Here is an 11,588-nt window from a genome sequence, read left to right on the forward strand (position 1 = left end):
AAATATTTATTGAGTGACTACTCTGTGCAGACACTGTCTTAGTTGCTGCGGATACAGCAGAAAACAAAACAGACAAAATTCCTGCTCATAGTCTAGCATCTAAAGAGGAAGGCTAGGTATAAGGCCACCCTTTAGCTCCACAGGTAAATCCACAGAGCAACCAACTCCTTGCTATGCCTTCAAGTAAGGAAAAAAGAAAAAAAATGGAACATACCATTCACAACTGACCAAACAGAAGCAGTGCTAAAAGTGCTCTGTCACACCCAATGAGGCTTCCCTCACCCTAGAACCTGCTGGGAAAGGTCACAACATAGCATCCTGCACCCTAAGTCATCTGAACTCTAAGTCCCTAACACTCTAAGTCCCAGCTGAGCTCTGTGACCAGCGTCGTTTAAATATCAGACCTCTCAAAAGGCAAATGTGGCTCATGATGCCAAAAGAAAGAAAAAAACTCAGAGGTGAGAAAGGAGGAAGAAAGGGGTGGTAGTTAAAAGATCAGGTAGTTTTCACTACTGCAAAACATGAGGCTCTTTTCTCCTCTGGAGCAGAAACCTCTTCTATCATCTAAAGCCTCAAAAAAATTTTTTTTCTTCCAGCAGGATACTGAAAATAGCTTTGCATTTAACATTTAAAATTGTTTTTGATCCCACACTCTTTCAGCTCTGCTCTCTCCTGCAAACTCATTCCATTCCCTAAGGGCACTTACAAGTATATTTCACAAGCAACAAACCATAGTCACCATTTTTATCCCTAAGAGTTAAAAAGCAAAACCAATTTACATAATTACATGGAAGATAAGTTGGCCAAGAACACAAGAATCTTATCTGGACCAAAAGTTCTAGGACAAAATTTCTTTCAACTCAACAAGAAAGATAGCAGATCAAAACCAAGATTCATATTGAATGCGTAACTACTGAGCACCGTACATGGGAACTTCCTGAGTTCCTCATTATTTGTGTGTCATCTACTTCTTCAAAAGGAATCAGAGGTAGCCATTTGAGAACAGATTTCCACAATGAAATATATGTATGTTTTCCTGTTATGGTAAGAAAATAGGATTTTATAGCCCAGAAGGACCTGAGAAATCAAAGTTCCATGAGGGCAACTTACTCAAAATTACTCAGCAAGTCCGTGGCTGGGTCAAAACCGGAGACCGGGCCTCTCCCAGCTCCCAGTCCAGGGTTTTCCCCACTTTCCACACCACTGTCTCGTTTAAAACACGTGCAGCTAAATCTTAAAGGCACAAGAGTAAAAATCCCTTTTTTTTTGGTGAGGAATATTGGCTCTGAGCTAACATCTGTTACCAATCTTCCTCTTTTTGCTGAGGAAGACTGGCTTCTGTGCCCATCTTCCCCTGTTTTGTATGTGTGACGCCACCACAGCACGGCTTGATGAGTGATGTGTCGGTCTGTGCCCAGGATTCGAACCCATGAACCCCGGGCCGCCAAAGTGGAGTGCACGAACTTAACCACTACGCCACCAGGCCGGCCCCCTAAAAATCCCTTTTATAACTTTTTGACAGACTGGAAAAATAGTAGGAGATGGACTAAGGCAAGTGGGTCCCCTTAATCTTAATAGTAAATGATGTATAGTGCTACATGGATGAGGGGGTCTAGCTTCAGAAGGCTTAATTAATGCTGATAATCTTTAGTAGTCAACAGCATGGTTTCAGCTACAGTCAGCACTAAACGGCTTTTGTGGGCTCACCTGGAAACCAAACCACCATTTAGTTCATTTTTTTTTTTCTATAGAAAAATTTATCCCACGTTTCCATCAACTGCCTTACAAATGAGCTTTTGGAACAAACCTGTTTTTAAGACGGCTGTTCATGTAGAACAGAATTCTGAGGTCTGAAGCTCTGCACTGAACATAACTAAACAGTAATGGTTGGTGACACATGCTTGGAGTACATTTATGAGAAAACTCTTTAAACCCTTAATTTGATTATATGCAATATAATGTTTTATTAAAAGCCTTCTGAGCAGGGTCTAGTAGACTGCTATTTATACAACAGATAACCAAAGGCAAATGCTCCAATTCTGTGTGCAAGCATGTACAGGGTCTTTCCAGTGCTGGGCTAAGGGCTACAGGGAGGATGAAACATCTGTACACAAGGAACTCATGATGCTGTTACACTGGCCTTTACTTTCCTCAAAAACAATCAAGCTATGTCCAACCTCAGGGCCTTTGCACTGGTTGTTCCCTCTTCCAGGGGTACTTTCCCCCAGATCTTCCTGCAGCTGAGTTCAAATGTCACCTCTTCAGAGAGGCCTCCCCAGAGGACCCAGCTACCGTGACCTCCTTCCCACCACTCATCATCACTATGGTTTTACTGTATGTGAATGCTTTCCTAGCATCGACCGCTACCAGGAGTTCCCATGTTTAATTGTGTGCTGTCTGTCTCCTTCCACTGGGACTGTTTTGTTCACCGTCGTATCTTCGGTGCCCCGAATAGTGCTGCACACACGGTGGGCATCCAATAACCTCACTGAGTGAGTAAATGAGTAGACCTGGAGAGTGGGAAGTGAAGACAAGATAATTATTCACGAAACAATTAAAAAGTGAGAGAACTGGCCCTCCTGATGAGATATGACATGACAATTTGCTAATTATGAAGTACCAATGCTTCTGAAGGAATGGTTGGCAATCAAAAGTAAAAAAAAAAAAAGAGTGAGTGCACAAGTGCGGAAAGGGGGCAAATGTCATCAGAGGAGGCTTCGCAAAGAAGTAAAATTCAAGGCAGGCCGAGGCAAAGAGGAGGCTCCTCTCAGGGCAAGAGAGCAGGAGAGAGTAGGGCCTGGGCGGCCCGGGCAGGGCAGAGACAAGCACAGCTGCACCTCCAGCTCTGGGCTCCATCTAGGAATGGGAGTTGGGGTAGGGGAGCAGGGCTGGTGAGGGGGAACAGGGTCAGACTCTGGGGAGCCTGGAGGAGTGGACACAGGGGTGTCAACCACAGGCTGCTGGCAACAGGGCTGTTCTTGGTAGGCAAAGTTGGCCCCACTGTGTGGGAAGAAATGAAGGAAGTAGAGGGTAGAGCAGAAAACTGGTTAGAAGATGCCCTCAGTGCTCTAAGCAGGATGGGCAGAAAGAGCTTCTTCCCTCTGCTTCGACAGGAGAGAGCTAGAAGTGAGCAAGATGGCAAGGCACTTCTCCCCTAAGAAAAGACAACTTCCAGAGTATTTCACAACAGCATTCCACGGCAGATTCAGGTCAACTTCCTATACATCCTACACCTGGAGCATCGAGGAGAATAACAGAGGTTCAAAATGACAGCTCTGAGGGCAGAGCACATCCTTTCATGCCTTCCAAGTCTGAGATGAATTATACGCAGTGTAGCCTGTGTTTATTATGTTTTTATTCTTTGGGGAAAAAAGTGGTATCTAATTTCACTATGCAGTATATATTTGAACATTATATAACACATTTTTATGTAACAGGTTCTTGACATAAAACAATGTTTCTCTTACTATCTAAATGTATTCAGGAACAACTGGCATTAAAAAAAATAGATATATATACATATACCAAGGCTGTGGACATCTGTCTTTGGGGTAAAAAGCTGGGGAGAGGAGGAAGAAGGTGAGAGACTTTTGAAAAGGTCTCTTCCACAGTGAGAAGCCCTGCGGATGGCTGCGATGGGGGCAGGAGTGCTGAGCTCTGTTCCGAGGTTCATCTCACGCAGGGAGCTGCCCGGGAAGGGGCTGGCTGAGCCACTCGAGGCCCGTGTCAGAGCAATGCCGTAGAAAGGCAGGAGGAAGCAAGAGACAGAAATGCACAACAGGATGTGAGAAGAATGCTCACAAGCCCTTGTACCTGCTCCTAGAGTAATATTCAAACCCCCTGCCCCCGTGTCCCGCTGCAGAGGACTTCAGTCCTGCTTAGGAGATACAGAGACGCGTACCACAGTTGTCAAGAAAAAGACTGGGGACCCATCACTGCGGCTCTACGTGGCTCCTGGCAAGGCGCTAGGTGCTTCACACTCAGGATCTAATCCAGCCATTCCTCCCAGCGGGCACTGACTACCGTGGTTCCGGAGCAGACTCCGAAGTCCCCTATGCACAATCCTGCCCCACCCCGTACCAGCTGAGTGACCTGGGCAGTTTACAAAACCGTCTCACTCCTAAAATAAGGATAATCATCATACCAACCGCATGGGGTTGTTATGAGGATTTAACAAGTTAATCAACATAAGGTGACAAACATATTTGCTGGCACATAGGGAGAGCTCAATCAATGGTAGCAGCTATTACCACCATCATCACTATCATTCCTATTTTGCAAATGAGGGAAATCGGACTCAAAGAAGCTCACTCATTCACCCAGGTCACACATTTCAAATAGTGGTTGAAGGCATAAATACATGTAAATGTTTTACTCAGTATATGTACAAAATCCAACGGGTAGAGTATTAACCAGAATATTAAATTAGACAGACCATCCATCCCCTTCTTTAACCAGGCTGATAAACATGAGTTTATACTATTTAAAAGGACAGCGTGTACTGACGTAAAAATCATTTTCCATCATACGCCAGCACTCAGCGTTCCCCTGAAGCAATGATGACTAAAGTTTATCCAACCTCATCTCCTCCTAACGTGAGCTCCCCAACTCAAACGCTCCTTCCGTGTAGACCTAACAACTCACGGCCATGTCTACTCGTGCCCCTGCTGCACCTCTCTTCTCATGCCCCCACCTCTCCACAGGCGTCTCCCCCTTCCCTCCACCTGCTTAGTCCCTGAGTACCCATCAATCCCATCTCCTCCTCCTCAAGACCGTTCCCTGGGGTTGGACAAGCATGTCCTGCAGGCTCCCTGTGCCTGTGATGTTGGGAAGCCAAGAGGAACTGCCCCCAAGAGCTTGGCCCGAGCCAGCAGGTGAGATACACCCCAAGACAGCCCACCACGATGCAGAACGCAGCAGGACCTCAGAGAATCAGGGCTAGCTCAAGGGCTGGGGACACTGCTGCCAGGGCTGGGAGGAAGGAAAACCAAACAGAAACAGCTCCTGGGCGACCAAGCCTTGGAGCTGGGTCTTAAAGAAGAGTAGCATTTGGACATGAGAAAGTGGGGGCGTGGAATGGGCCAATGGCTGGTCCAGGGAACAGACAGCCCTCCAATTTGACCGGTCAGTCCTGTGCAGACAGCGAGGCCTGGGAGACACGCGAGCTGGATATGGAGAGGCAAGAAGGAGCAGCAATACTGACAGCTAACATTCACTGAGTGTTTACGATGTGCCATGAATAGCTTCGTGCATCCTTAATGTTTTAACTCATTTAATCCATACCACAACTCTTTAAGGTAAGGACAACAGTGATCCCAGGCTTCTGGATGAGGACACAAGACAGAGAGAGCAAAGCAATGTGACCACTAGTCATAAAGGTAGTAAGGAACAGTTAGGATATGAGATCTGGCTCCAAAGTCTGCACTCTTAACCACCCAACCAAACTGCCTCTCAGGACAGCTTGGGGGTGAAGGGCTACAGGCACCGGGGTGTTACGAGGATGAAAGGAGACAGTGCTTGCAAGCAGTTTGCAACCTGTAACTCCAAGGCCACGAACACTGGCTACAGCTGCTGTGAATGTGTACAATGGCCCTACTAGCAGCTGAAACAGGAGAGACAGATCAAGATTGGAAAAGTACCCCCGGGTGAGGGGGACGGTGTGCAGATGGAGGCCAGGACAGACACCTACCTTTAGAGTGGCAGGAAGAGAGCCAAGAAAGCATCACGACCCAAAGGCTGAGGGAGGAGGGGACTTCAATAAAGAGGCAAAGACAGGCAGGGTAAAAGCTACAAAGGGGCCAAGCACAACCATTCTGGACAAAGGACGGGCCCCTGGAATTCAAGACGTAAAGTTTCTGGAGATCTTTGAGAAGAAATATGAAGAAAGGCAGTAGAGAGAAAAGCCAGAGGGCAGGAGCTAAGGAGGAGCAGATGAGAGAGTAGAGGAGGTGAACGCTCACAGCCCTGGGAGAGGCTACCAGGCAGGGAGCAGGGAGAGAGATATCCAGACTCAGGGGTACCAAGAGCAGCCATGTGAAAGCCGCCTGCCGCACAGTAGGCTCATGCCCGGTCTGTTTCTTCCCCTTCCATCCTTCCTCCCCTAAAGCAAGACAAAAGCTTTTCTTGGGTTGGGGAGGAGGCTGAGAGCAAACAACACCAAGGATATTCCGGTGACAGGACCCTGGCAGTGGCGGGAGGGAGTGGCAGCAGGCACGGAGGGAGGGCTTCCTGTGTGCCAGGCATTTACACACATCATCTCCCTTGATCCTCACACGGACTCCATGAGGCAGGCACCACAGAGGAGGAGACTGCGGTCAGAGGAGCGAAGCACTTGTCCAAGACCACACAGCCCAAACCCAAGTCCCCAGGTCCTTCTGCAACCAGAGTCCAGGCTTCTGTCCAAAGTGAGGGTCCAAGAAGAGAGAACAGAGGAGAGATCCACTTGCTTTTTCTGAACTGGGAGGAGGGGAGAAGACAATGGGGGAAAGAGACAGGACATTTTGAGCAGGAAGCAAGAGATGCTGAGGGAGCTGAAGTCACAGCAGGGTTTGTTTCGAGACAGAGGGAGAAGAAAAGCCAGGGTGGGTGCTTGGGGTAAGTCTGAGTACTGTGATAAAGTGGCAATGAGGAGAGAAAGGACTGTGGAGAAGGGCGACATGCTTGTGTTTCTGGGCTGCTAATGAAATCTCAAAGTCTACAAAGGATTTTTACTTCTCTGCCAGTGTCTACCATGATGCTAGCTAAAATCCCAGCCTGTAATTGTAACATCATAAGGGGCAGAAACTGTTTCTTTGATGTTGACTTCTCTCACCAAAGTGAGAGGTGATGATGGACTCACAAAGAGAAGAAAGCTCACAGAAAGAAGGCAACACTTATACCAAAGAGAGATATTAAATACTTAGTTTTTACATATTTGTAGGCAGTTTTTCTACAGTGCTCTCTACAGTGCTTGTCCACCGTTTAGTATATAAATTGCACAGAGATTGTTGGTGAGGAGGGATAAATCTGAAAGCACGGCCACTTCCTTTTCCTCCCTGCGGCATGCAAACCTCTTCTGCAAAGAGCAGACAAACTCGCGAGTAGTCGTCATTTTATAAATCATTTGAAATGGATTCTTTAAAACACCATCTGTTGATCTGTTTAAGTTTCCTATGAAAATAGGATTTCAGCTCAGATGTCCTGGAGGTTCCAGCAGGTAAGTACCAACCTGAATTCAGATGTATTAAATATTTAGAGACACACAGAACTTCAGAGCAGAAGGAACCTTTGAGATCATCTAGTTGAACTGCTTTACTTTCCATCTGAGGCAAACAGAATCCAGAAAGGTTCAGTAACTTGACCCCAGTGGCACAGCCACAAAATCCCAAGTCTGGGCTAGAACTAGGATGTTCTAACTCTCAGGCTAGTGCTTTTCTATCACACCTGCTCCTCTCTCTTTCCCTCTTTTTAAACTTTCGGGGTTGGAATAAGATACAAATTTCACTCTAGTTTTAACATTACTGTTATTATTATCCACTGGCCACATCTACAATCAAAACCAAAATGCCTCTACAGATCCAGCTTCAGATGATACAGGCAGAGTCAAATCCTACCCAGGAAACTTTAAAGCCTTCTAAATATGCTCAACAAACTGTTTTTAAAGACTTATCAATAAAGTGAACTCAGTAACAGAGCATGGACTGAAAGATTCAATTTTGTGTTTTAAAAAATATTTTAGAGTTTCATTGATATGGAAATCAAATTTAACAGCAGTGTTATTTTATTTTTTTTTTAGTCTTGCAAGCACAGAGAGCATGAGATTATTCAAAACTGCTTAGGAGCAGCAATGATTATTTTAAGCTCATGATTCAACCAGCACATTAATTAAAAACTCCACCAACCCAAATTGACAGATCCTGATATCAATGGGACCAGAAGAATTAAAATAATAGTTGCCATATAAAAATAGATTAAAGGGGGAAAGAGCAGCAGATGTCAGAAGGACAAATGACAAGCAAACGTTGTGGAAAATGAGATGCACGTCATGGGCAGCTATTATGGATTTTTAAAAAACGAAGATCCGGGAAATACAGGTACAGTGAAGAAATGCTACTTCATAAATACTGAATCTTATTTCTGGAAGCTGGGTAATAAAACTTGGCTCATAATTCCTTGCTGAGGAGTAGCTATGGAAGCAGGAGAAGAGATCATAAGCGCCAAAGAGCCAAAAACGACGCTAGGTGACCGGGAAGGGTCGAGCGGGGGAGGGACAAGGGGGTAGAGAATGCGGGGTGAGGAGTGTCAGCCTGGTTCCCCACCGGCCAGCACAAACTTGACAAGAGATGCCAACGTCCAGAGCAGCCCTTCCTTGCCCTGCGCCTGCCTCCGGCACCTGCGTGCGCCCTGCAGCCGGCTCCCGCGACCCCTCGGGGTGCCCGACTCGCGCCCCACAGGTCGGCAGTAATTTCTATTCCTCCACTCCTTCCTCCGAGCAAACGAGAGCTCTGTCGGCTGTCAACGCCCGGCAACCCCGAGCGAGAAGGGAACCGTCGTCTTTGACATCTGTCAAACCCGGCGCTGGAGCCAGCCTCGCTGCGCCCTCCGCGGGGCTCGCGGGCTCCAGGGCCGCCGGCGGGCCCACACCTGGGCGCCGGGGGACAGCCCCGCGCCGTGGGGCACCTGCCCACAGACCCACGGGGATCCTCCTGGGGCTGCCCAGGACCAGACGGCGCAGGCCGGACGAAAGTTCGCAGGCTGGGATCGGCCCCATCTCGGGCCGGGGATTCCCGGGTGCAGCGCCAGCCCCCGCGACAGGGCCGAAGGGGAAGGCAGGCTCGGACTCCCCAAGCCCGATGGAGACGCCCTCCCCGCCCCCACCCAGCCCCGCAGGCTCCCGAAAGGGAAGTGCAGGAGAGCCGGAGGAAGGGCAGAAGAGGCACTGCTCGCCCAACGCCTTTGGGGTGCAGCCGTCAAGGATGGTCCCCTCGGGGGTCCCCGCAGCTCCCGAGGATACATCCTAGGACTCCCCCTCAGCCGAGCCCTTGCTCCCAAAGGGCGGAGCTGTCCCTTTAAGAGGCAGCTGGCTGCTCCCTCCCCCCGGTCAGGTAGCGATGCCCGCAGAGGGGAGGTGGGTACTCCCGCGGACACTTTCCCGGTCCCTTTAAGGGCGCCTGTGGCACCTCTGCCCGCCCTACCTCGCAGCGCCAGCCCCCGCGAGAGAGGATGGGGGCGGACGGGCGCGGCGCCTTTAAGGGGCGCAGCCTCCTCGCGGCCCGGGTGGGGGCAGGGAGCGGGCACGGGCCCTTTAAGGCCGGCAGTGGGCACGTCGGACAGGGTTCCCCGGCGGCCGGGCTGCGCCCGGGGCGGCGGCGGGGGCGCCGCGCCTGCCAGGGTGCTAACGGCCCCCGACGGGGTGCCCGGGGCCGCGCCGCTGGCCGCGGCCAGCCCGACACTCACCGTGGCTCGCCGGGAGCGCCCGCGCCCGCGCCCCCACTCAGATCCCGCGGCGGCGGCGGCGGTGAGTCCGGCGCGGGTAAACAGGCACCTCCGTCCCTGACCTACTTTCTGCCTTCCCTAAATGTCGCACCACTAACCTACTTTCCGACCAATCCGCTCCCCGCCGGCCCAGGCCCGGCCCCCCGCCCACCAATCGCTGTGCCCAACCCCCCTTCCCCGCCCACCAATGGAGGAGCCGCGGAGCCCGGATACCTGCCTCTTCCCGCCAGCCAATCCGAGCGCCCGAAGGGAGCCGGTCTCGGCGGTGGCCCCCGGCCAATCCGCGCGCGGCTCGGCGGCCTGCTGACCAGTTGTGTGGCTGCTAGAGACGCCGCTGACCAATGGCGAGGCAGCGGGGGCCGGTTTACCTGCTACTTTCCCACCACCAATCGCTTGGCGCACAGAAGCGCACGCCCCGAGGGGAGGACCAATCAGCGCGCTGTCCCTGGATTTCCTCGCTCCTGCCCTCTCCCTTTCCCCCAGGTCTCCCGCGCGCCGTGGCCACTGCGGGTGCAGACGCCGCACTGCTTGCAATCGCCTGGGATGTTCCTCTGCTCCAGGTCCCTGGCTTGCGTCTGGCTCACCGCTCTCACCCCTCCTCCTTCCCTTTCTTCACTCGGGGCGCCGTGACTCAAAGCAGCATTTCCTCACTCCCCTCCCTCCAACTCCATCTAGGAAACCAATTTTAGGAACACAGAGTGCCAGACCCTTCCTGAAACACTCTCGTTTGCCCCAGTCCAAACGAGAGAACGAATACTTAGTATTTCTAGAAGGCTTTTCCATCCAAGTGTTCTTACGTTCTTTTCGTTCGCCTTGACCTCCAAGCGTCCACATTGGAACTGTTATTCTCGCTCAAAGGAGAAAGCTCAACCCGGAGCGATTCCGTTGCATTTCATTCCGGTGCCCAGGTTTTGACCACCTACTGTGTGGCAGGCGGACACCGCCCTAGCGGCCGCAGTCTCTACCGCAAAAAGCTGTCCAGGGAGCAAGACGAAAGAAAACAAATAGTTACAGAAAATAAACGTTTCATAGCAAGATACAACTTGGATACTGAGAGGACAGAGAATCTGTCTTAGTTTGGCATCTCAAGCACTCAGCAGAGGGCCTTTAGCACAAAGAACTCCTAACCCTTCTAGATGTTAAACTCCCCCAATACAAGGACGGTGTCTTCTTTTTTGTTTTAGCGGGATGGAGGGGTGGGGGCGGGGGCTTGGCATCTAGCAAGTGCCGCTTCAATGTTGACTGGATACCTGAACAAGTGGAACTAAATCACTTCACTCAATTCCGCGATTCAGACTAGCCCCTGTGACTCTAGAATTCTAGCGTTGTTCCTTGAACGCAGACACTGCGATTTAATCATTGTAAAACCATTGCCTATCCCCAGCTCGCTGCCAAGCACAGAGTGGTTGCCCAATACTTGCTTGTGGCCTGAATTTGACTGTTTTCAAAGTCAACCAACTTTCTTGGTAGCTCACTACTTTTCCTAAGTTTACGTGCAAGTGAAATCTTATTGCTGTTTTCTTTGTCTCTGCCCTGGTTTCATGAGGAGACCGCTCTATGTAAGTGGGATTTTAGCAATGCACATGACAAGATATTGTGGACAAGATGAGGGTATATGGGCGTGGATTCTAGTATAATTAATGGATGAATCTCTAGTTAGGGAACCGTACCCTAAAGATGCTGATTAATGAATCCATGTTGACCTGAAGGAAGGGTGGAGGGAATCAACATTTGTGCAGCATCTAATACGTGATAAATGCTTTCCTTGCATCTTCTCCCTTAATCCTGGTGGTACAGATAAGGAAACTGAACCTCAGAGTTTAACCAGCTGGCCCAAGGTCACACAGTAGGTGGCATGGCCATAATTCAAACCAGGTTTGTTGGACTTTAAAACCTTCATACCACACTAGTTACCATCAGGATGACAGAAGGCTCACTCTAAGACCCAGACCTAAGGACTTTTATCAGTGCTGTGAATGAAAACCCAGAGCATTTGCATCACATTTCCAGATGACACAAAGCCAGGAGGGGAAGAGATAGCATATACAATGTTGGAGCAATGGATTGACTGTCACAGAAACAAATGTGGGGGTCCCACCCTGGGAAACCCACTG

At 49.9% G+C, this 11,588-nt stretch overlaps 1 protein-coding gene across 4 annotated transcripts in view; it reads right to left on the reverse strand.

The window, feature by feature from the left end:
• BMAL1 (basic helix-loop-helix ARNT like 1) overlaps window positions 1–9,565 on the reverse strand; it is a 104,476-nt gene extending 94,911 nt beyond the window's left edge. For all 4 annotated transcript variants that reach the window (XM_014783112.2, XM_087433185.1, XM_014783104.2 and 1 more), the window contains exon 1: window positions 9,436–9,565. The gene's annotated coding sequence lies outside the window, so the exon portion shown is untranslated. The remainder of the gene's footprint in view (window positions 1–9,435) is intronic.
• Window positions 9,566–11,588: the final 2,023 nt, after the last annotated feature.

The sequence above is a fragment of the Ceratotherium simum genome, chromosome 7 (genome assembly GCF_057802395.1).
Source record: "Ceratotherium simum simum isolate JZ-2026a chromosome 7, ASM5780239v1, whole genome shotgun sequence".
NCBI classification, from domain to species: Eukaryota; Metazoa; Chordata; class Mammalia; order Perissodactyla; family Rhinocerotidae; genus Ceratotherium; species Ceratotherium simum.